The sequence below is a fragment of the Rhinolophus sinicus genome, linkage group LG10 (genome assembly GCF_036562045.2).
Source record: "Rhinolophus sinicus isolate RSC01 linkage group LG10, ASM3656204v1, whole genome shotgun sequence".
Classification (NCBI taxonomy): Eukaryota; Metazoa; Chordata; class Mammalia; order Chiroptera; family Rhinolophidae; genus Rhinolophus; species Rhinolophus sinicus.
The window spans coordinates 21,360,704-21,387,458 of NC_133759.1; the positions used below are offsets into that span (position 1 = coordinate 21,360,704).

The 26,755-nt window shown below is 41.6% G+C and overlaps 1 pseudogene; it reads right to left on the reverse strand.

Annotated features, from left to right (window-relative positions):
• Positions 1-22,199: 22,199 nt before the first annotated feature.
• On the reverse strand, positions 22,200-23,365 carry LOC109454526 (BRISC and BRCA1-A complex member 1; annotated as a pseudogene).
• Positions 23,366-26,755: the final 3,390 nt, after the last annotated feature.

Genomic DNA, 26,755 nt, shown 5'->3' on the forward strand with positions numbered 1-26,755 from the left:
GGAGCACAGTGTTGGGGTGCTGGGATCCCTCACTCCTCTGGAGGTAATCTCTGTGGCCAACATATCCCTCCTGATTCTCAACTGCCACAGGGAGGTTTGGGGCCTGTTCTGTGTCTCTGCCAGTCTTGATATGGCTTCTTTATATTTTTAGTTATAGGGCTTCTGTTCAGCTAGACTTCAGATGGTTCTCCAGGTTGATTGCTCTATAATTTAGTTGTAATTTTAATGTTTTCAAGGAAGGATGCATGTACAGTATTTTTCTACTCTGCCATTTGGATCTCTTTTTTTTTAAACATTTTTTAAACCCATCTTTTTCGTTGGTAAATATTGTCTTATATAACTTTTTATCCAGAGAAGCTGGAAGAAAGGGAAGGAAAATGTGCCTAGCTCCTGGAGGCCTTTTCCAAGCTACCCAGTATAAAAGCAATGATGAAATTGAGGTCAGAGAGTTGGAAATACCTGAGGGGGAGAGCCAAGGCCTGAGTCATATTTTGCATTGCTATTAAAATTCTCACCTGTTCAGCTCCTTTTCCTTACAAGTCCTATGTAATTTATTTCAGGGCCTGTGCCTGGGTGCATCTGTGTGTCTGCTCTAACATGTACTTATGATGCAGCAAAAATTCACTTCATTGTTTTTACTGTGGAGCTAGGGAACAACCCAGGCCCTCATTTTGGTTAGGTGTTACTCATTCAGACTCTTTTTTCTTCTTAACCTGGCTCTCTCCCTCATCACTCTTTTTAATTTCAGTTGGGGTGGGGTGGAAGAACAAGGTAGTTCTCTCAGTGTAGTCTAGCCATTACTGAATTCTAAGGAAATCAGCTACTAGAATTGTTCTCTCCCAAATAGGGTCTTTAAGGCAATACACAAGAAGGCCCTCACTCCACACCAGTGAATTCAGTGTGTGTGTATATTTTGAGTATATGTACGTGTGTATACATGTCTGGTTAGAGGAATGTGTACATGGTATATTGTGTTTGGTTGGGGGTATGTGAATATGCTGGGCATGTGCTGGGATAGTTGAGATGGAATAACAAAATTTTATCACAGCTGCTGCAGCCCTTTATATGTATCACTAACAAATATTTATTGAGACCCTAGTCTATGCAAAGCATGAGATAAAAAGGTGCATTACATGTGGTTCCTAATCTTGAGATCCATTATAATCAATATGGAGACAATATGTGAATATATGAGAAACAAAAAAGCAGTGACAATGACAATTGATAACAATTGCTTCAGGAATTCAAATGAGGAAGTATTCACTAAGGCCTAATGGGTTCTAGAAGACTGCAAGCATAAGGCAATATTTTAACTGGACTTTGGGGAAAAATATTAGGGCTCAGAGAATCAGAGGAAGGGCAACCTCTGGATAGGCTTGCTTAACAATACACTTAATACACTGTATTACTGGGATTATCATTCAAAATTCTTTAGGTGGCCAGTGATCAAAACCCCACTCAGATTACAAACACAACCAAGATGACCTATATAACTGAGAGGTTCAAGGCATAGTGCTGATTTCAGTTCTCAAAGATGCCATCAGGACACTGTCACACTATCCCTTCGCCCTGCTCTTCTCATTGTTGGCTTTATTCTCAGGTAGGCACTCAGTGTAGAGAGGGCTACCTGGTGCTCCAGAATTTAATTCTACTGGCACAATGTATATACCTTTTCCTGAGCCATGCCAACAAAACTTCCTGGATTCTCATTAGCCTGGCTTGGGTCAAATGCCCATCTATGAATCAGGTGCCATGACCAGTGGCATTCTCTGATAGCCAGATCTGAGTCATATGCCATTCCTAGAGACAGGTGGTGGGAAGAGTCCAACCTGAACCTCATGAACTGAGAGTGGGAGAGGAGTGTTTCCACGAAGGAAATTGGGATGGTACTACCAGAAGAAAGAAATGCAGTCTTGGCAGATGAAAACAACAGACGTCCTCTGTCATCTTATCCATTAGCAATCTGTTGGTGATGGTTCATATCCACTCCTTTCCTGAGTTTCACAGTTCTTTTGTATTAATATCAGAGATTCCTGAACACAATGTATCTTCAATATGTGATTAAATCTCTGGTTTCTATTCTACGTTTTATCGATAAGAGATCTATTGGTTGATGCATTCAAGCCCGCAGGGAAATGGGCACTAGAAAATCCTCATTCATGAAATTAGGACTGAACTATTCCCTGTAACTATAAAAGCTTATTTGACCAAATTATTGAGATAGAATAATACTTTGGCATTCACGGCTTATCTCAGTGAGTAAATTCTGTCTTTCTGAATGAACCTCCTAAGAGGTCACCCAATCCATTAGGAAATGGGAATCTAAATACATTTCTAGATATTTTTGTCCCTAAGGATGATAGTAACCAAAGTTTTAGCTCACTCCCAATCAAGAAACAATGCCATTGTTCTAGCGTTTCTTAATAGAGCAACACTTAGGATCAAGATAGATGTGCAAATGAGCTGAATTATGCTTGTTAATTGGGACTTGGCAAATGTATCTGGCAATGAACCATGTTCTTTTTCATTCTGAAGTCTTGTCATTAATGAAAGATGCCTAAAGCTACACTCAGCATCTGTATCATCAGGGTCTTGAAAATGAGGCAAATGCACTAGTCTATTGTTTTAAACTACAAGACAATTTGTTCCTCTAGACATTAATACTCAAGCCTTTAATTGAATTAATTTATATACATTTTATAGATTCAAACATATGTCAGAGTCATGAGGAAGCTTATGTTTGTTTTGTATTCATTTTTATTTTTTGTTTTCAATCTTTATTTTTTATATAAATTTATTTTTAAAGTCTTTGTTATTTCAACCAGACATAGTACAGATATCGTGCCATATACATGCAAATGTAAAAAAAAAAAAAAAAAGTTTTTTAAATGTTCATTGTAATCCAAGGCCATATCTACATAAAGCCACAAATTTGTAATTTTCTAAATGAATCAGAGATTAGGACAGCATTTAATAAGCTATTCTTTCCCCAAAAAGAAATATAAATTTCATAAGCTATATATAAATACATTTTCCTTTTTTAAAAAAATCAACTTAAGATAGAGCTAAAATTTATAGATAAAGCTAAAATTTCCCTCCTTCCTCACCTACCACCGACTCCCAATCCTGGTGCTTTACCCCACCTTCTCCCTGGTAAACTTTTATCAGTTTGGAGCATGTTCACAAATGTGCATGCACACGTACATACACCTATAGGCATAGAAACTTTACAGTGTTATTTACATAAATGACATTATACAAAACATATCTATCTACAACTTGCTTTTTAAAATTCAACAGTATGTCTTGTAAGTCTATTGATATTTTCACATATACATCTAGCCAGTCCCCAATTTAAGGACATATAGGTTATTTTTTATTTTTTACCACTATAAACAAAGCCATTGCAAATATCCTTGAACAGCCCTCCTGTGTGTATGTGTAAATGATTCTGTAGGTAGATACTGAAAAGTGAAATGGCTAAGTCACAGGGAGTTCTCAATTTCAATTTTAATAGGTACTAGTGAACTGCCATAAAAAGTAGCTGTAGTAATTTATGTCACTTCCAAAGTCCCAATTCTCTGAATATTATGATAATAATTTACCTTTTTTGCCGGTCAAATACATATTTGCCAATACTAAATGCCATCCCATTGCTTGAAGTTGAATTTCCCAGTTATTACAGAGGTTTTCCCTAAAATAAAACTGTCACCCCAAAATATCAAGTGGCTCAGCATGGTGCCTGGAGTGGCCAAGTCGGCAAAATAACTTTCTTGCGCTAAGTGTGATTTCTTGCTCCCCTAAGAGAAATCCATTTCAGGTGCCTACATATCCTGCTTAGTATTACAGGTGTGTGAAAAAACAATATTTGATAATTACCTATGCAAAGAATAAAATTCCATAGAAATACAATCTGGAAATGCACAGGCAAGACTTATTGTTTAATGTCTTTTTTAGTCCATTTCTATCTGTAAGAAAGCAGACAATGGTGCTCTTTACAGAAAGAAGAGTTGAAAGGCAAGATTTGAAAATCTGTGTGACTGCCACCTGTCAATATTTTTTTTTGTCATGTCCAAGAGATAATATGTCTCACTATTTTGAAGGGTTTCCAGGAAACACTATATTGTATCTACAGAGTCCTTTGTGAAGTGTACTGAGCCCTTTGAATGGGAACATTGGGAAAATAATAAGCTTTTTCCTGCTGGTACCTCTAGTTGCAAAACATTGCCCCTTTCCTGAACTTTTCACAGTCTCATTTTTGTCCCAAAAGTAGACATTTAAAGGGCATCAAGAATCTGCAATGGCCGAATCAATGGAACCCGCAGGCTTATTCTTCTTCACTGCTGTCTGTCGGTTGACTTTATTGACTACCTGCCTCCTTGAAACTATTTCCTCTGCTGTTTGCTGTGATGCTCTGTTAGGAAGAGCACTACTCAGGAAATCACAATATCCAGTTTTTAGTCCTGGCTCTACCACTTGCAAGCTATAATGTACCCTCTCTGAAATTCCCTTCCTTTGTCTATAAAACGGAAAACATGAACTAGAAGATCTTGAATAGTCCCTCCTGGCACTAAATTTCCATGGTCCAAGATTCTCTCTTTCACTATTTTTTTGTTTTCTTTTGATGCTATGCTTGTTAGTTCCATCCACTCTTTAGCATGGTTAAGTTTCTGGACTTCTCCCTGGCTAGTATCATCTACTCCAAATGAATGCTTCTAAATCACCAGTTTTAACTGCTCTTCCAAATGCTAGTGTCACATCTCCAGCTGTATACTGCCTCCCTATTTCCTCATAGAATACAGTCTGAATCTCTTAGCCTACCATTCAGAGATTACAGCCTGTTCCCAGTCTGCCCTATCTATATTCACCTCCATTCTTCCTTTAACAAGCCCTTCCCTCCAGGCACATAGTCCTCTGTCTCTCCCCCAATACAATTTCTACTTCCTTTTCAGGTTATTTGTTTCACATGACTCATTCATCCCGCTCATTACTGTCTCCAAAATCCCTCTCCTTCTTTAAAGGACAGCCTCAATTCTGCCTCAACTAGGAGTCTTCTGTGAGACCACAGGGATCTCTTCTGTCTTGAAATTGCTCAAGTCCCATGTTTAAGCAATTATAAGAAACATGTCTTTTTCTTTTTTCACATTTCAATGTCTCTGGAATTTGGATTAATGTTACAAACACTGTTGGCTGTGTAGCAGTCATGATAAGGTTGTGTTTGCCTGGGTGTGTGCATCAAAATTTGCAGATAAGGTTTTAGCAGCTTGGAAGAAAATTCTGAAAACATTAACAGAACACTCTTTCAAAAAAAGAAAAAATGCTGTATCACCAATGCTTCCGATAGTACAGAGAACAATACTGTGTGGAAAAGATTCAGAAGAGTCAAACTGTAATTCAAAGTTATAAGAATTCTTTAATTTATTTCACTTTAGTTTTTATTGTGCAATATTATACATCACAGAAAATTGATACATGATGAAAATCAATGTACAAATGAGTATCTAAAATATCTCTCTCGTTAAGTATAAAATAAAATTTCTAAATGAAAAGGCAGCATTGTGCCATAATTTAATTGGTCACATCCTTTCTTTTCCTAGTGACATATCATATAATGTTGTCACTTAAAATTAATAGTGCTTTAGATTTGGTGAAATGTGGTATATTAGTGAGATGGCATTTTTACCACTATGTTATGATTACTGGTTGCTTCTTATGTCATCAACTGGGTTGAAACTCCTAAAAAGCAGAGCTGTGGTTAAATATGGTTCAAAAAAATGTATAGAAAGTATTGCAGAGAAAAAGTCTCCTTTCCACCACAGTGCCCATCGGCCCAATATCCTCCCTACCATGAAATAAGGAAATGATTGTTAGTTTCTTCCAGAAATTTTTGACCCATGTACCTGCAAATAAGATATACATTCTATGTTCTTCTTTCCCCCTAAATAAATGGTAGCTGGCTCTGCATACTGTTCTATACCTTGCGTTTGTGAAATTTGTCTTAAAAACCTATCTGTTATCAGTTCATTGAGAACTTTTTCATCTTTTTCTTCTTCCTCTTCCCCTTCCTCTTTTCTCCTCTTCCTCCTCCTCCTCCTTCTCTTTCTTCTTCCTCTGTAGCTGCATTGTATTTATTCATATAGATATATTTAACCAGTTTCTCACTGATGAATATTTGGGTCATTTTCCTATGATAATCAATCTTGCATAGAATACCCGTGAGCATATATTGTCACCTACAGGATACATTCTTAGAATTGGAATTTCTGGGATCGATATCAATTGGCATATCAAATTGTGTAATTTTGATAAGCTTTTCCAAATTGTTCTTCATAAGATTCTGCCAGTTTCTATTCCTGGTAGCAATGCATGAGAACCTTCAATAAAAAGCTGAAGAATAAAGAAGTGGTGAATATGGAGTCACGTACTCATTTTGGGACCACAAAATTTCTCTTTTGAGTCAGTAGGCAAAATCTCCCCAATATTTAATCAATCATTCAAATGTTAAAAGATTGGTTTCCTTTAAAAGGCCAGTAACTTCCTTAGTTCTTCGTGTAATCTAATTATCTTCATCTGAAAGTGCCACCCAATTTTCTCTCTCACTTCAGTTAGTTAGACCTTTGTTAGTCCTCAAAAAGGAGCCTTGCAGGGTTAAGGAGACATCACAGGTCATACCAACCCACAGTGGTTGTGGTGATCATTACAAATCAAGGGCAAAATGAGGCCTACACCATGTTCTGGCGATGGAAATACCTCCCCCCACTATCATTCTTAGAAAAGTTTTGCATCTGCTCCTGCCCCCAAATCTGCCATATAGCTGGAGTACTTACAATTCAGATGGTCAAACTATTCCTTGTGTGAATGCACACAATGTGGGGGAGTGGGGGTGTGGAGTATATGAGAGTGTTTCTGTCTTCATGGAGTTTACTGAAGACACACTTGAAAGCAAATACAATTTATCCTGAGAAAATAAAATTTTTAAATTCAGATCACTTATCCAGATCTCAAATTATGATTTATTTGCACTATCATAAATAGTAGTGCTGAATATTTCTACAAAAACTCATCTAATGTTCATTCAGGAGAGATCGCAAACAAATTGTGACAAAATAATTATTAAGGCTTAACCAGCATTGGCAAGATGGCTCTGGAGTGTGTCCCAGGTTCCTTGTTACAGAGGTATCTTAGGTCAGGTTCCCTAGAAGCAGAGCTTACGGTGGCAACACTCCTGAATGAGATTAATTGAGGTAGGTCTCTCAGGAGAAGGGAAGTGAGAGAAGCAGGAAGCGGCAGTGGAGGGATTAGCATTATTTCTGCATGCAGACAAGTTTATTGAGAATGAATTACATAATAATTTTGAATTTAATAACGTAATAAGAATAATTTGGCCTTAATGAATCTTTCTTTCCTTAGATTCCAGGAAGCTCAGAGCTTAATACAATGCCCAAGTTGACCATATTTGCCTAATTAGGGTTAATATAATAGCTATCACTTACCACCACTACCCTCCCCCCACATACACATCCCATGTATATAGATTTTACTTTTCTGCATCAGTTTTGCTCTTACATAGGCATAACTTATTACTAGAATGCTAATTGTTCTCATTACCTGGAAAGTATTGTACTAAATTCTTTGCATCTATTATCTTATTTAATCATCACGAGAATCCTATAAAATCCTGATTTTTCAGATGAGGAAATTGAGACCTAGCAAGATGTATAATAGTAATAGATGACAGCCTGGATTTAGACTCAGGTAGTCTGACTCTTAACCACTCTTCTAGACCATCTCCTCTGTTTTATGTTCTGCTAACTGGTAGAATTAAACTATAAATATTACTGGTAGAGCCCTTACTCATCTAGAGAGATGATAGCACTTACCTTTTATACGGATCAATTTGCTCGGTCACAGGTTATCTTTAAGGCCTACACCATGTTCTGGCTGTGGATCAGAACAACATTCTGTGCACACCTGGCTAGAACACCATGGCTTTGCTCCAGAGGTCTTTGAAGACAGACAGCTCGCCCACCATCACGCGGGCGGTTGCAGCCTCAGGGAGGACATGCCACCCTGGACCACACTTGAGCTGCCTTCAATGAGTCACTGCCCTGTCTGAAGCTCTCTTTAACGAGCCTCACCGGGCCTAATGAGCTCTGTTTGATACTCTGCTCTGCAAAAGGCTGTCTCTCACTGTCTGTTCTCAAAAGACACCTGTGTCTTCTTTGTTCTTGCATTCACCTTAGTTTGGTGATTCTTGGTGTTTTGATAATCTGGCTGTGCTTTTTTAAAAGTTAGCATTTCCAACATCAGCCCTACTTTTCCATTGCTTCCAGGGACAGGCAATATTTATAACTTGCCAGACCTGTCCTCTCTCCTGAGGGTGAAAGCGCAAATGAGGCAATGTCTGAACAGGGAATTGAGTGACTTGAAGGTGAGCAAAAGGAAACTTGCATTGTGGTCTTCACATGGTTTTAACCTGTCTCTGTCCTGACAGGTTTAAGTTTGATATTACCTTGTTAAATAAATCCGCTTGTATTTGTTTAGACGTTGGTTATAATTTTCTTTTTATTTCTTATTGGGGAACAGTGTGTTTCTCCAGGGCCCATCAGCTCCAAGTCATTGTCCTTCAATCTAGTTGTGGAGGGCACAGCTCAGCTCCAAGTCCAGTTGCTGTTTTCAATCTTTAGCTGCAGGGGGCGCAGCCCACCATCCCATGTGGGAATTGACCTGTCAACCTTGTTGAGAGCTTGCGCTCTCCCCAACTGAGCCATCCGGCTGCCCCATATCATTTTTGATTCCTCTAATAGTTGTGAAACTATTAGAGGCAATTTTAATTTGCCAAAGGAGGTGTGTGATGACTAAAGGAGCACTGTCAAGAAGACAGTTCTCAATTCCATGTGTCTCTGAAGCTCCCACCAACTGCATTCGACAGGTTTGCCACTTGCTCTCTGATAAACAAGTTGGATAGGAGAGTTATGTTTGCAAGGTCTTAAAGTTTGTCTTAAAGTTTGAAAAGTGCATTGACAGTATCGTATATGCTGAGGTATTCAACAGATTATTTTAATTTAATGATGGTGTCACATCCTAGCCATATAGCCATGACATCAGTCTCTGAGACAACCCTAAACGCTTTTGCCCAACAGAATAGAATTTGCAGGTTTGTTTCCTTTGAGTACTCCTGGAGCAGACAAAGTAGTGTTACAAGTTTGGGAATCAGTTTTTATCTGTTCAAATTGGAAAATAGATGGAGACCTACCTTCACAGAATGCAGCCATGATGGAAAACAGAAAAACATGGGTAGACAACATCTGGGTGGGTTGGGAAGGTGAAAGGAACACCACGGTGGGGACAGGGTAGGACAGCTGGTGGGAATGGGGAGACATGTTTCTTCTCAGACAAATGCTTCTCAGGCTAGCCAGGAAAAAAACAAACAAATTCATATTAGCTTCTGGTTCCCTCGGTTTAGAAACTTTAGGCACTATTCTAATTTTTGTGCAAACATTCAGTTACAAGAGTTGGGCTTGGAGCTTGTCACGCTAATTTTAGCACAAGTCTTTTTTTTTTTTTTTTTTTTTAATTCTCCTCCCCCTCCTTTCTCCTTCTCCTCCCCTCCTCGTCCTTTCCTTCCTACTCCAGCTCTGCTATGAATGCTGCTTGACAGAGTTTCCAGCTTTTCAGTTTGAATGGCATAATCTTCTACAGAAGGTACCCATGCTGCATAGTGAAGCTTTCTGGAGCACACCCAAGTAATAAAAGTCAAGGATCTGAAACACCATTTCCCCACCACTGAACACAATCCCTATTAGAGAAAGAAAAACACGTCTATGTCCTAGTGAGAGGAAATTAAAAGAAACACACCGGGAAATTAATTCTCTTGGAGAAATGATATCTCACAATTCTATCCAATTTCTACTCTCTTTCAACTTTGGCCCAAGATTGATTTTATAGCAGACCCTATCCATCCCCATCCATACGTGGCTGATGGTCAATATTCCACTCTGATTTCCAGCTGCACCTCTGTGCCTGACTCCCCTTCCCCAAACACTCACCCTTCTGCTGTTCTGCTGCCAGGAAACTAACATTCCCCAAGAACAACCTCAAATACTGAGTTGATGTGTAAATACCTCAGCTCCCTCACTCTTCTCATGGATCACTCTGAGGTGTGTTTTATACTAAGTCCCAAAGTTGCCCCAAAACACTAAACTCCAGCTGCCCACTACTGCAATGGGCTCAGTAAGTGTACTCTTCACTGGGTGTCTTCTTTCCCTGTCTCATTCTCCACCCTTCTGCTTCCCTAACCTGCTAAATAAACTCCTCAGGCTGGAACCCTTATTTCAGCATCTGCTTGCCAATTAAGCCCACTTTGAAACATTTATTTAACCGATATTTATTGAATGCCTATTGTATACCAGGCACTTTTATGAGCCAGATGACACGGGTCTTGCCAGTTTTAAACTGCACAAGATCTCTTCCCGCTCTGTTCCTCCTCTTCCTCACCATTGAACTCTTCAGCCTGGGTTGCCTCCATTCTATCCTATGCATGAGTTCCAGAATCACCATCGTAATACACATCTCATTATGACCTTCTCTGGCTTAAGAACCCACAATGGCTTCTCATGACCAAAAAACAAACTTCCACCTTTTTGAAATGGCACTGGAGGGTATCATCATCGAGCCCTGGGCTTTGCTTCCCAGAAGTCTTGACTCTTGTTTCTCCTCTTTTCCCATGTATCCTGTGATCTGGACTTTCCCGAGCAATGGGATGAGCATCATACCAAGATTAAGAGCATGGGCTTTGGAGCCAGAAGCCTGTCTCTGCTACCCAATGTAAACACTGTTGTGACCTTGGGCAAGTTGTTTTGCCTCGCTGACTTTGTCTGCAACATGGCGTAGCTCTGCTTACCCTGTCGAGTCACTGCGAGGATTAAATAAGATAATGCATATAAAGTCCATAGTACAGTAGCTGGGCATGCTGTCAGGGCTGTTATTATTGATAGTTTTTGAGTACCTCTCATGTGGGACACACAGCATGTGCTTGTGTTGGGCCCTGCCTCGACAATATTCCCCTTTTGGCCCATTTAACAAACTTCTTCAAGGCCCTACTCAAGTATTAACCTCTCAGTGCACCTTTCTCTTACCAGATATTCACATCAACTCTAAGAAATAATTTCAATTCCATGATATTTTGCATATTTTTTTTGTACCAACACTGTATTATGGTTAATCGTGTGTGTGTGTGTGTGTGTATGTTTGTGTGTGTGTGTGAGAGAGAGAGAGAGAGAGAGAGAGAGAGAGAGGACCTCCCATGTGGACTGTGAGCTCCCTCAGGGTGGAGACTGTATCTTATTTGCCTTTACATCTCCAATGTCCTGTATATATGTGTATATATATATATATATATATATATATATATACACACACACACACATATATATAATAGATATAATATATATATAATTTTACAGAGCACCAACTTTACTCCAATATATATTATATATATATGTACATTTATATATATAGGAATAAAATTGGTGCTCCATAAAACTAGTTTAATGTAAAAATGAGTAAGTGTATTAATTAATTAATTAATTTGTTGCAGGATATAGAGTAGGACCTACATCTAAAGCCCATCCATCTTCTGCCTCTTTCTTGAGACCTCCAATAGAGCGGGCGACATCTTTCCTGATCCTTTAACAGTTTATTTGCTTCATATTCCCCTTGAGTACTGATTTCCTCCCCTCATTATACCTCCTTTCTAATGCTTCTACTCCGGGCCAGGAGAACAGAAGGATGTGACTACTGAAAGATGCTCAGCATTTGAGCAGGGAAGCAGGTTCCCATGGTAACCATCCACAAAAAGAGTAGCAGCATGTGCTACTGTTTCTCTTCAGGCCTGGGCTCCCCGCCTGGCCATGACTGGTGGGAGGCAGATGAGAGACATTAGGTGGCATTTCCACATTACACTTTGTGCTGTGTGCCCTTTTGTCTCCTCATTTCACGCTGCTGTTGTGAATTTTTATAATTTATTTATTTTTAAGCAGTGTAGACGTTATTTTACAACGAAAGTTCTCAGACCTTACATATGTAGGGTACATTTCTGTCTCTCTGAAGCATAAGCTAAAGAAAGACATTAATGCTGTTTATTTTTATCTTGTTCTCCTTACAGTGTTTATCTGTATTTATTGCATGTTGTGAATTTTTAAAGCTTGCTTTCCTGTAGGGATTTTGTTTCCTTAAGATTTGTGGTGATGGAAGAGGGAGGAATAGGCAGAGTAAACCCAAGGCACCTTTCTACATGGTTCTTAAAATAACAGGCGTCTACACTTGGTCTCCTATTCTTATCCCATAGAAATGCTTTGGGGATTAGTGAGGAAGCTCAGCTTGGTGCTTAAGAGCTTCTTTGTGAGGAAAGTATCATTATTGTAGAGCCAGAAACAAGCCACAGGTGTGTTGTGTTCAGTCCTTGGTGAGAAGATCAGGCTGGGAAGGACTTACTCCTCAGGTATTGTTCTTTCGAACCTATTGTTGTTTACTGAGCCTTTCACAAAAATCACATGGGAAATGTCTTTGCATTTCCTGTAAAAAAAAAAAAAAAACAGTTGTGGGGAAACTTCTTTACAATAAACAAGAATCTGGTGATACGTTCTGAGAACTCAAGGCCGCGAAAAGTTTATTTCTTTTCATGAACGATGGATTTTTTTTTTCTTCTGCTAATGGACAGTGAATGTCATATGGCGCTGGAAGCGCTGAGCTGCATATTATATTCCAAATGCTGTTTTTCCTCAGTCAGCAGGTCTTGTTACAGAATATTTTAATATATTTGTTTATATATTCCCTTTTTTGGCCTTTTTTGAAGCTGTGGTTTTATTAGAAATTGTCTTCTATCTTTTTGGTAACTGGGGATGGGGCAAGAATGGTATGTGTACCTGGTATCCTGAAGAATCTCAATAATGACATAATTGGTCCCTGTCGGCAAGTCCTAGGGGAAGGCAGTTGGCCCCAGCCTCTGCAGGTTCACTGAGGAGAGACTGTGGGCTTCCTGTTGCCTTTTGTTTTCAGCAATGACTCTGAGTCACAATTCTGGGAAAATGGGGAGGAAACATCACACAGACCCATAATCCCATCCTGTGGGAGTAAGTAAATTGTCAAAAATTGTTTCCTGAGCACATGAAGGGTTTATGGCACCAGAAAAGACAACCAGAGGGTTTTTTTGTTTGTTTGTTTTTTTTAGTAGTATTGCTCTCCTTTACAGATGTCAGACCTTATTTGAAGGAAAGGACAGATAAAAAGGCTTGCCATTTCCACTCTTTCCTTTGCCTCTAGGGGGCAGTGGTTTCACCTACAGCTCAAGACTGCAACATCTATCTTATAGGCTCCAGAGACAGGCACTTGGGAGCTCACTTCCTCATTCTCTGTTCTCCAGGTATGTTGTTGCTACGTAGCTCTCGCTATGTATCATGGACTAGAGAACATGTCTACATTCTTTTTAGTGTATGAGTTGGGAAACATGCTGTATGGTGAAGCTCACAAGGAATCTGTTTTCCTGCCCTGGATCATGAACAGTTGGGTAAATCCAACTATCAAAAAAGGACAAGAGGCTTAGAAATCAACGGGAGAACAGTCCTCATACAGCTCTATAAATCTAGTTTGATGTTGCACTTGCTCTGTGGCTACAGTGTTGTGATTAGCATAGAGCTATCCTAGGGAGAAGCCAACCTCTTGTTGATAGATGGGCTGCAGTGTTTGTGGGGGGCTCACACTTAAAAAGTATGATCATCTGCGTTGTCAGTCACCTGAGGAGCACACACGTAATTTAGAGCTTGAACTGAGATCAATACCCCCAGGTAAAAATAATAGCTACCAGGTGTTGAACACTCCATCCTCAATAGTTATCAAGTATTATCTCACCTATTCTCCACAACACCACCATGAAGTACATCCTATTAATACAGGCAGGAAAACTGAGGCACAGAGAAGTTAAGTAACTTGTTCAAAGTCACACAGCCAGTAAGCAGTAGAGTATGGATTTGAACGTGAGTGATTTCTCTTCAGAGCCCAAATTCTGTACCCTCTGCTATATTATTGCTGCCCTGGTGCAGGCGGGAGTTGGGGTACAGCACCTAAGCTGGGGAACCAGGATAAAGCCCACCAGCCAAAGGAGCAGAAACTGGCTCATTATACCGTTTGTGCCTTTTTTTTACTTACTCACTTGTTTCTGTTCGGTTTTCTATGGTATTGATTATACACTTTTTAGTTTAATTAGAGAGTCCATGAGAATGGGGATTTTACAGTTGGGTCAGATTGACACAGAGGGATGAGAGCAACTTGGGGCCACCGTGATGGTGGCACAGCAGGGGTCAAAGTGAGATGCCACCAAAGGCACCCTGGCAAAGGAGGCCTGGTCTCAGTTGTTTGGTGTGTCTACACTTGTTCCCATCTGGACACTCTCTCTCCAGGCCGAAGCTTGAAGTTCCTGGTTTGATTTTTGTTGGAGAATACAGTATTGTGAAACATAGCACCTTCACAAAAAAACTTAAGAGATTAAAAAAAATAAACAGCAGGGAAAGGTGAGGTGAAAAAGATGTTAAGTTTTGACGCGGTATAAAAGAGAATCTGGAAAATAGTCTACACCTGAAATTAATATAAACTCATACTGAGTGGCAGCTGTAATAGAAAAAATAATTAGAAAAAGAAAATAGACAATTGTTCCAGAAGCACACGTGAAATTTGTTGAATGTGACATGGATTCGTGTTAAAGTAGCACCCCCTTGGGCCATCATTTGGGGAAAAGAATTTCCTAGTAATGAATGTCACAGCTAACAGAAATAATTTATTTTAATAATGTTTTAAAATTTATACATTTTTGCATGAGGGAGTTTTTTTTAGGTGACAGATCTGTTCTGTATTCTGATTGTGGTGGTGGTTACATGAGTCTATTCATGTGTTAAAATTCTCTGAACTGTACACACCAATGACGGTCAATTTTGTTGTATGATAATTTTTTAAATGGAAAAAAATTTTTTGAAGGAAAAAAATCCTACTTTCTTTAGGGAAATATCAGAATGTATGCTTCCCAGCCTTTCTCAACAAGGTGAGTTGCATATGCGTTTACCTCTTCTGTGGGACTCGGGGGCATCATTTGAGGAGCCAGGTAACAAGTGATGTTCACTTTGGTAAAGGCAGCTTTCCTGGAAGGCGGATGAAACGTAAGCGCCAGGACCCCCTTCATTATCGCAGGTGCATGAGTTCAGGCTCTAGCATTGCAGAGTGTTTTGGTAAATTGCAAAATAGCTGATACATCTCAAAAGAAAGGGATCAGTAATTGTGTGTGTGTGTGTGTGTGTGTGTGTGTGTGTGTGTGTGTGTGTTTTCCCATTGCAAACAAATATTGCCCTTTATACCTAATTGTGGTTTACATACTTGTACTTTTTTTCTTAACGATAGTCCCTTAAGTTCTATAAGGTTCAAATCCCTCCCACAACACCTGGGTTCATCCTTGCTCAAGGGTTGCAGAGGTCCTTTGGGTATCTGATAACCCAGCATGCTGTGCTCTAGTCGTCCTTGGGTTGACTTTTTTTAGAGGATTTTTGCCATTACTCCCGTTTTTTTCCTGTGGCATTTTGCCTGACTTTAATAGTACTCACATTTTATTTGTTAATTCCCTTCTTCTGGTCTGTTTGGGGCTAGAAAATCATATAATGAAGTTTTTAGAATCACATCAACTCCGGGTAAGAGTTTAACAAAGATTCTTGTGTTTGAACACACTACCTAGATTTTTTTCTGCATGCTTCCCAGCTCGCACATATACTTCAGATGGTTGACGTTTCTACACAAGTCATTACTGCATGAGTCAGATTTTTATCATGTGCTTGTTAATACAACAAGACATTTTATTTTGAAAAAAGAAGGAAATGGAGTGTTAGGAGTTGATACATTTTTAAGACAAACTTTAAACGTTTACGCTGCTTATTATAGTCATCTTGATTCTCCAAGAAAGTACCCACCAGTGTACAGGCATGTACGTACTTTCGATCAATATCTGTGATTTCAGAGGCTCTAGGAGCACCTGTGCCCATTCAGGCTCTGACTATAATAAGTGGTGTGAGTTTTAATAAGTCACGTCCCTTCCCTGCACGGTGGTCCCTACGGCTCCTCCCAGCTCTGTGAGTCTTTCTGTAGTCTGTCTCTGGAGTTGAGGAGTGGGTCTTCCAGGGAAGCTCAGAAGTGTCACTGTAGCTTGTGGCCAGCAGGAGGCTGTGGCACGTAGTGGCTGGAGGCCTCCAGAACGCAGAATTGCCAAGAACAAGCAGAGGGCGCCGACCCATCCACGGAGCTGCTCACCACTATTCATCCCAAGCCGTATTGTCCACCTCTACACTATGTCAGCTGTAGAACTAGACACTAGTAATGAATAATAACTACCATTAGTATTAGCTACTGTATAATTAATAGGTTGTAATGAACAGTACTTTTAGTAACAACAATAACCTGTATTCTTAGGAAACTTTCGTCCTAAACTAGACAGCAGCTCTTTTCCAGTTGCATGACTGAGTGGAGGCAGAGGGCTACGGGAGGCCAACAATTTCCTCCAATCTGAACCAGGGAGGAAAGCCATCCCTTCTTTCCACCCATCACCTGACATAGCTCTAATGGGTACAGCATGACTCACAGGTCTATTGTCCAAGAAGTCTTTGGGCCCATTTCTGCCTCCCAATCTGCTGGTTCCAGTGATAAGTACCCAGGAAGTCTTAGCTGTTTGGTTGTACTTTAACCTTGGCCAGCTGAGGTAATAGGACATTGAGTACAGGACGAGGGAAACCCATACTCTTCTCTGTCCCTTTCCAAGGGACAGAAGATGAAAGACTACTGACAAAGCCTTTCTTGTTGAAGTGACAATGAGGCAGCAAATTCAGTAACAAGAGCATGGGTTTCTGATAAGGCCCTGGCCCAGGGTTGTTATATGATCTGCTTAGCTCCTCTGGGGGGTTTCCTTTCCCTGAACTCATCTGGAAAATGGGCTTTTACAACACCAGAACTTTGCTTAACACACGCGTATGTTTTTATTTATGTTTTTAAATAATATACTGTCATTGCCATCTCTATAGACTAAGATTCCAGAGGGCACACCAAGTACAGCTTATCGTCACCACATACGTGGAGTGTGCAATGCACTGATGATAATATTGTTCATGTTGTCATTCCCCAGAGAGGAACAAGCCACCAACACGTATTGGCCATTGTGTGTGGGCATTGTTTTTGTATAAATCACAGGGGTCATAATCTTTGAGGAGTTTACAGGTTAGTGGGGGAGTACCAGTGTAATTCTGTGAGTGCTGTGAATGTGGGGAGCACAGAGAGCCATCTAGACGGCCCCTTATCTCATATGAGGGGCCAGAGAGGACTTAAGGAGGCGACACTTGAGCTGAATTTTGAAGGACGCGTAGGAGATAGCTAGACGAAGAACAGCATAACCACGCAGAGATATACTGTTCATTAATGCCAATCTGAATGTCTTGTAGAGAAAAGCAAAGAGTCATATGGCCCTCTGGTCCAGAGGTTAGGAATCCTGGAGTCTTCTCTTGGTACTGTCAACAGATGTGTGAACTTGATTCACCCAGTCACTTAATCTCTCTGGGCTTCTTTACTCATCGACCCAATGGGAGGGCAGGCTGGTTATGCTCAAAGATGGCCCAAGCCCTAACTTTCTGGAATTCTGCATTTGGGGTGGGCCCTAAGAAGCCAAGTGAGGGTTTCAGGCATCAAGTGACATTGTACCATGGCTGGCAGCCCTGAGACAGTCATCAGTAAAGTCTTGCTGAGCACAATGATGATGCGTTTTATCCAGCACAAGGGCCTTGCCCAGCACAGCTGCTCAATCAGTATTATGTGAAAACTGGAACTCAGCACGTCACCTCCTCTCTGGGGGGGTGGAATTAGTGAGAATCATTTAGAACCGGCGAAATCAGAAATGTGATGTGTTGGCCGGACAGCAAAGTGCCGAATGATGATGGAGCCGAGAATTCTGGATTTGTGTCATGACGGTGTGTTATGAAAAGAGTTGGAAAGTTAATCCTGCCCCATGTGAGGCCCCTGATATTTTCAATGGATTGGGATCTCCGGGAAACATTCAGCTTCTGGAAGATTAAGCCTTTAACCTTGAATGTGGCTTTTGAAAGGCTTGGGGAATCTAGTTCCTTTGGACTCATTTAGATATGATAAAATTTGTACTGGCCTGCTGTGAGAGGGAAAATGAATTCCTGCACTGGCGCTGGAGGGGGCAGCGCGTGTGTTTAGGCAGAATTAGTCCTGGTTCTAGTCTTTGTCTCAGCAGCGCTGTATGTCCTTAACTGTTCAAAGCAAAGAGGGCCTGTAAGAGCTTGTATCCCCTACTCCCTTCTCTCCCTCCTGCCTCATATTCTAGAAATAGCTCCTGCTCTTTGTGAATCAGATCTTTTTACTCTTTAGATCTGGTTGTTAGCAGCCAGCCTCAGTACACACCCCCCACACCCAAAGCCCCTTCTCCATTCTTGCAAGAAATCAGCAAAGTCAAAGAAAAGGGAATTGGGCCAGAAATGTAGATTCTGGTTCCTTGGCCAAATGACATAAGGCTAAGGAAGGGCCTTATTCTCTGAAACTGTTTAACCAAGAGTAGCAAGAGAGGTTTTAAAAACATGAGGAGGTTGTGCGAATTGAAGACATTTTGCTTGCAGTTTCAACATTATTCGTTGTTCTTCTAAACTGAGTTCCCCATGACATTGCAGGCTCAAATTGATTTTCTCCATGAATCACGAAAAAATGTTCCAATAATAATCAGTGACCTGCAGAGAGACAGGCAAAGTAAATCACACCTGAGAGGGTGTCCCAAGTGTACAATTCAAGAATGTCAAGTCCTCACTATTTCCTTATCAAGAAAAATGTGGGAGGAAAAAATAAAGAGAGACAAAGGACCAGTAACCAGAAATTGGGGAAATTGTCACAAGGTTTCCCTTGGAGCCAAAAGTCAATTGAAATTTAATGTTTGTTTCCACTGCAACCTCTAAGTTCAAAGAAGCTTCGTTCGAGATTTCTTGTGCTCTCCTTCATAACCCTTGAACTACATTTAAGCCCACATACAACCTCTGTGTTTATGACGGTGTCCAATCCAAGATTGCCAGTTTGGGGAAACCTTTGCACCTTATTGCTGATTTAGGTAACACTGATTAATTAGGATTAATGACTAGTTGGGAGGAGTGTTTGAAATGAGATTAAGCTGTAGCAGAGCTAACTGTTACGTCAGCTTGAGTCCATGAGGGATGGGCCAACTGTGAGGGAGAAGTCTTGCCTTCCTTGCCCTCAGGAAACTGCTTTTGAAAAGTAAACAGAATGGTTCACTGCATTTGGGAATCCATAGATGAGTCTTTGACATGATGGCAAATACAGCTTCCGACATAAAAGTATCTGCTAACTAAAGCATATAGCTGCTGTTGCAAGGATCCTTTGGTGACCTGGAAGGCCAAGCTGAAGCGGTTGTGTGTGTGTGTGTGTGTGTGTGTGTGTGTGTGTGTGTGTATTGGGGCGATGGGTGGGGAGGCTCTTGGCTGATGCAATGAAAGCAAGGTCTTCCTTTTCTATGTGGGACTGCTCCTCAGCCTACATTCCGCCCTGCATCTTGATGAGAAATACAACTCCACTGCAATAAGAGGTGTCCGTTGTGAGAAATAAAAGATTGAGTTTTTAACAATGCACAAGGCATAGAGGACATATGTGAGGACAGAGTCCCAGAGAGCAGTTTTCAGGCTTTCGACCTCACGTGGAGGGGTGCTGGCTCGGGTAGTAGATCAGCTGTAACTAGTTGGCCATCAGCTGTAACCAGTTAGCCATTAGCCACTAATATAACTGCTGTGGCTGCACTGGCAAGGGGGTGGGTTGGTTGGCAGAGAAGCCGACGGTGGATTGCAGCTAGCAAGTGGTGTTGGTTGGTTGGCAGAGAAATGGACCGTAGATTGCAGCTGGCAAGTGCAGTTAGCAAGAGCGGATTGCGGCTAGCAAGTGCAGTTAGCAAGCGGATTTTGTAGATTGCGGATCGTGTTGATCCTACTTCCTGTGTCTTGCCTGGCTGACAGTGAGAATGATGTACAGGAAGACCCCTCATTGGGGTACTGGTGGATGTTTGCTTTTGTGTCTCGACCAGCCGCCATCGAGAATATAGTGGTATGACTCCCCTATCTATGGCTCCATTGGTGTTCCTTTTTGGCCTCACCATGTCCTGAGTTCTTGTCTGGGGAGCAGGAGCTGAGACCCTGCATCACAACATATCTTGGAAGGCATTCTTTCTGATTATTTTGCATCATAATTCGAGCCAACTGCTATTTTGTAGGAGTCATCCGTGAGTGCACAGCACCTTGGAGCATTTTTGCCTTGGCCATTCGGGATATGACATAACATCATATTCCCTGTCAGGGACTCCTTGAGATTGCCTTGTAGAAGGTGAGGGGCAGTCTAGCTGCTGCTCCTGTCCTGCATGCGTTTCCCGTGCTTTGCTGGTCTCCGCCTCTGTGTTGTGAACAGCATGGTGAGGAGAAGCCTCTCCTTTCATCTCTACAGTCTCTCTGAATAAGGGATTTCCATACACGTTTCCAGTTTAGTTGGATAAGAGGCACCTCTGAGAAGCCAGTGTGACCCCCATACACAATCTGGTCTGCTCGTGTGCCCAGTAAGACAGTGGTTCTCCAAGTTTGATGTATACTTTAGTTACTATTTGTTGTTTTTTTTTAAACTCACGCTGTACCCCAGACCAGTTTAACTAGATTCCCTTGAGAAGGGACGCAGACTCCAATATTTTTCATGTGCCTTGGGTGATTATAAGATGTAGCCAAGTTGGAGAACCAGCACTCAAGAATACCCAGCAGTTGGTGTTGGGACGGATGACAAAGCTCTGCACCCCACAAGGGCGTCTGGAGCAGCTACAGATGAATGCGTTTGTCTGAAACAGCAAGAAGAGAAAAAGAGACCTCACAGTTGTGAATGTTGCTGCCCCACAAACCATGTGAGGTGCAGTGTGCCCCCTCAGCACCTCTTTCTTTGCTTCTGAAATAGTGCAAACATATCTCAGAACGTGGATCTGAGATAACAGGCTGACATGTCAATCTTGACTAAATAACTAAGCAGACATTTTAAGCAGTGTCAGTTCAAATGCGTGTGAGTCTTCTGTCCATTTGCTTACCACCTGTTCTTAGCGTGAATTTATGCTGTGAGCCATGGCCCTGGTTTGGCAACAAAATTCCCCCTTCATGATTGGAAAAGCTGAGTGGAGAAGCACTAAACACACGCGTGCACACACACACACACACACACACACACACACAGAAAGAGAGAGAAAGAGAGGGAGGAAGTGAGGGAAGGAGGGAGGGAGGGAGGGAGAGAGAGAAAGAGATTGCGAGAGAGAGAGAGAGAGAGAGAGGGAAATGGGTCTTTAATATGACAGCCAGAAATATTATCACAAGCTGCTCTCAGACCAATTCCATCCTCCATTCCTGCTCAGTTACAACAGGTGTATCAGAGGCTATTTCCCCTCACTGATGCTGGAAAACAGTGAGGCATCACAGCTCCAACACAATTATGTGCGTTTGGGGCTTGGGTTTGCCATCTGAGGGACTGGGGAACACATTCTCCCTCATATCTATTTTCCAATATTAAAGAAAACCAGGAGCTGAGTTGCTCCCTTGGTAGAGTGTGGGGGTCACAGGACATGTCAGAGGCAGATACCTAGTTTTGCTACCTGTTGGCTCTTGGAAGAGACTGAGGTCAGCTTGTGGACACAGCTTGTCACGGATGGCCTTGAAAGGGCCACAAGTATTGATTTTGGGGTTAGAAATAAATTTTAGTGAGTAGGCAAATTTGCAAATATAGAATTCACAAATAATAAGGATCAACTGTATTTCCTAGGCTATATTCTTAGAATTGGACTCGTAGAATAATAGAGTTTACACACTTTAAGTACTGATAGATACTGTCAAATTTCTACCTTCACGAAAAGATATATTAAATTGTTTTGCCATCAATGTTATGTGAGAGTGCTCACTTTCCCACCTTCTTGTCAACCCTACGCCAGACTTTTGGTGGGGGTGTTGATATGGATTAGGGAGCCTTAGATTTTTATTTTGATGACAAAAATCACATGGGTAAGAACAAAAATTACAATTGACAAACTGGGAGTGAGGTGTGGGCTGAGAAACAAGGGGGATGGGTACCCAGAGTTCCTGAGATGCTTCCTAGCATCTTGGTTTACTTCCAGAGTCCTCCAGGTGCCCTGGGTATCTCCTGGAACCCCCAGGGTCCCACAGAGTTCAGTTTGACAACCAGCACTCTAGGCCAGAATGTTGAGATGTACAGGGATGATTCAGACAGTGAGCTCAGCCTCAATGGGTACCTCGTCCTCCTCTAGCAGGCTGTAGGAGGTGTGACTTTGGCACAGCTGTTGCAGTGGATGAGCCAACAGCTTGGCCATGCAGCTGTGCAACTTGAGGACTGGCCCGGCCAGCATCACCTCATACTTGTAGCTTATACCCTTGGTATCCAGGCTGCACATAAAGGCCAAACATGTCCTTCCAGCTCATCTCCTCCTCCTGTTGGGCACTGTAAACAGACACTGGAACATTTTCTCATGGGTGCTGTCAGGGAGAACAAGTTGGCAGGGCAGACAGCTATAGAAGAGAGTGGTGCAGACCCTGTAGTGGGGCACATTCTTCTGTGTGTTTTCATTGACTGGCAGCTCGGTTGTCTGCTGCATGAGGCTCAAGAGACCGTCTAGATTGAAGGTGAAGCAGGAGGCCCTCTCCTGGTCTGAGGAAGATGCCGAGCTTCCAGCGGTCTGAGGTCAGGTGTGACAGCCAGGCCCTGTGGTCACTTAACCATCACCAGTGCGAATTCGTGGCTCTTGTTGATCTTGGGTTTTATCCACAGTAGTTTTTTTATTACCTCCTGGGAGACAGTGAGGGTATTGGTTTGGCAGCTGTTGAGCGAATTCAGTTTTAGCACCAACATTTTCCCCAACAGGTTCAGGTATGTGATCACCTTCTGGACAATTGACCTAGAGCATCTACATAGGAACTCAGGGGCTGACAGGGGCACCTACCAGGGCCTGGGCCTGGTGCCTGGAGGGTCCCATTATCAGTAGTGGCTGCCTCTCCCCAGCCTTGTTGCAGCTGCCCACATTGGCCTGGGCTCCCAGCCTAGGTCCTCAGCTTCCTCAGAGTTGCATTACATGTGGGGACATGGTTTGGCAGACTCTGACTCCACCCCCTCCCAGCTGGAGGTGGTGCAGCACTGCCACAACACCTAAGTCTTTAACTTCTGTAGGGGCCGTGCTTCGCATGGTGCTTGGCATGTTGTCGGTGCTGAATCAATGATGGTTGGTTGAATGAATGAATGAATACTTCACTTCTGGGTCTTTACTTCTGTCCCATTTGGTTGTAGACTTACCAGATTTCTCTGAATTTAATCTTAACAGTAGTCCTTGGATAGATTCTCTGGGTATTTTACCCTGACTTTCAATGAATCCAAACAGCAGTGGGAAAGCAAAGGTTCTGAAAAGCAATGATGACTCAGGGGCCCAGCTTTTTCTCCACAAGTGCCAAGAGCTACTAGCAGAAAGTGCAGTTACTTTGACTAAGCTGATAAGAAATTGATTTTTCAATTTGGTAAATTATGAAACATTTTTCAAACCAAAGACAATACTAATTAAAGGCAAAGAAGATTAAGCATGCACTTAAGTCTTTCACTAACTTTAATGAATGACTTGGGTTGCTGGAACATTACTCAGCCCTGGAAGAATAAAGGACAGATATGTGCACCCCAGTCTGCTGAGCATGATAATAAGGTCTCCACCTCATTTGCAGGAAAAATGTTCTTCTGTGGGCATCCAGAAGAACTGACTGAGATAATGAATCTATGCCCAATTTTACTTCCAGTTTTATTAATAGATTATTTTACAGACTAATGCAATTATAAATTAGCTATTCAACAGAACACAGTGGAGCTCATGAACAAATCTGGTTAAATGCTTTCCTTGATTGCACGGCGTGCATAACATCTTTAAAGCAGGGATTCAATCCTTAATTCACACCATCAATTAATGTTTGCACACATTGTATTAATCAGTTCCCTTTGCCAGGAGAAAGTTGTTTATTGGTATGGATGTATTAGCATTTGCTGGCATCTCTAATTACTAATCTGAAATTCCTGGGGAAAGAGGGAGACATTTTTTAATTTATGCTTTTAAATAGCAAATTACTCTCTTATGTTCATGATATAGTAAAGGTAAAAAGCAGATTCAAATGATGTGAATTGTACAGTGCCATTTTTGTTCACCATCTAGAAGAGTCTTTTCTTTTTGTTTTCCTGTATTTAGGGCTTCTGAAAGCACACAGGCTCACCCAGAGTTTAAAATTCAGTAGAGTTGGGGTGGGATCTGAGAATTGCATTTCAAGTGAACTCCCAGGTGATGCTGATGGGGCCGGTCTGACCATACTTTGGGTACCACTGGCTTCAAAGAACTAATGTGGTTTAGGACTTTACCTAATGTGGGAATTGTAAAACCAAGGGATGAAAAAGGAATGAATTCAGCCCTCTGGTGAGCCCCAGGGTGCAATCACCTGTCATGTTTTCTCCAGTGCTCTGAACACTGACATAGCTCTTTATTTTACCTGCAGGCTTCCCCTGCAAAAGGTATGTTTGACTGCTTATCTGCTGGAGGAGAATCGACTTCCTCAAATGTTTTCTTTGTGTACAGGAACGCCAAAGGGTGTGTCTCTGTTTCAGCGGTTCTCAAATTTTATCATGCATGAGAGAATCACTTGGTGAGCGTATTTTAAAAGCACATTTCTGGGCCCCACCCAAGAGACTTTGATTTATTAGATAATAATAGCAACTATTTATGACACATTTACTATGTGCCAAGCACTATTATAAGCACTTTACTTGTATGAACTCATTTAATCCTTGCAACAACAGTATGAGGTAGCTACTATTGTTATTCTACAGATGAGAAAGCTGAAGGTCTGAACGGTTAATAACTAGTTAGCTAGTTGTCTTTCATAACAAGTTATTAACTAGTTAGTGGTGGAGCCTGGATGGGTACCCAGGAAGTTCGCTCCAAAGCCTCTTACCCACGGCACCTCTGTTGCCACTTGTCTGGGATGAGTCTCCTTCAGCTGAGTTCTTCAAAAGGACACTCTAAAATGTAATGTAGATGTAAGCGGTTTGTTGGGGTGGTGGTCCCAGAAGCACAAACAAGGGAGCAGAAAGTGAGGCAGGGCAAGTATACATTAAAGAGCAGGTTGTTGCCATGGGCAACCAGGGGACTCTCTAAGGAAGCAAACAGAACATGCCTTACAACTGCCCTACTAAAGTCAAGAAAAACTGGGGTATTTACTCACACTCCTTTCCCTTATTGGTTGAGAGTTGTCTTGCTGGGCATGAATTCTTTGGCTCTTACAAACTCATTTGAAGCCAGAGAAGGCCCTCAGGCAGAAGAGTTGAGGGATTAAAGCAGGGAACTAACCATCCATCAGAGCTTCAGGCAAGCTCTGAGTTGGGTCATGGGGATTGAGGTAGAGCCTCAATAATAGGAGCCTGCAACTTAATACACCATTGCAGGTGGGCCAGGAAATACGCTTTGAGAAACATGGTTTTAATTTGAGGATGACCTTGGGCTGCCCCAGTGTGGTGGCTCAAGCCACGACAACAGGGTTCTAAATGCTATGAAGCTAGATGATTTTCCCTTTCTCTTTTCATCCCCAGTGCCCAAAACTGTACCCTAAGAAGTGAGCCAAACCAGACGAGCAATTCATTGAGATTCCACAGTTGAGTTCTGCCTTATGTCTTAGAAGGACACGTTACACAGCCGTCCAGGGACCGCTGGATCTAACCAGTCACAAGCAAATCCAAGTTCTCTGGATGGATAAGGAAAGGAAAATTTTCTGCGTCCATATTTCCTTTACTAAGGAAATCTGTTTAAAAATCTGTCACTGTCTTTCTCACCCCACACGAATAAAATTAAACAGAACCCAGAACCCAAATCATGGGAAGGAAGAAGCAAGGACAAAGTTTAGGAGGCATCTAAACTTAATAGATCTAATTCTTGTCTCCCTCGGCACTTACTGAGTCCTGGTGAAGCAGCACAATGCTAAGAGGATAGTAACAAAGAACTAGAATCAGAAAGGTCAGAGCTGAAAGGGAGATTGTTATGTATTGGTTTGATATGATTTCAAGTCCACTTGTGGATGACAAAAATGAAGTTTCTAAGAGTAAATGGTTTTGATATAAGAGTGAGATAAGTATGTCAGGATGCCATCCTCTTATCTGTTGTCCTTGATAAACACTCAGTAGCTCAGCTACTGGTGTCTTAGCAAATAAAAGATGTGGAGAAGCAACTATGGCAAGCGGGCATTTAGACTATAAATACTGAGAATTTGTGAGGCTCATTCAAGAGTGTTTGGTCTGGGCAAGGTGACCCTCTGCTGATCGAACACCTCTCTGAAGACCTCTGGGCTATTAGTTCCTGCCATAGTAAAGGAACCCTCTTATGGGTAGTGCTAAAAGTGCAGCAGATGACCCAAGAAGGCCCTCCAATACCAGCACCATCGTTCCCTAGCAATGTGCTCTAGCAATGAGGGACTTATTTTTTTCTGTGCTGGCACCTGGAAGTCAGTTGGCAATTGGTTAAGCTGTCTCTCCCAAGAATCAGCCTCACAGAAAAGGTACACCTCAACTAAAG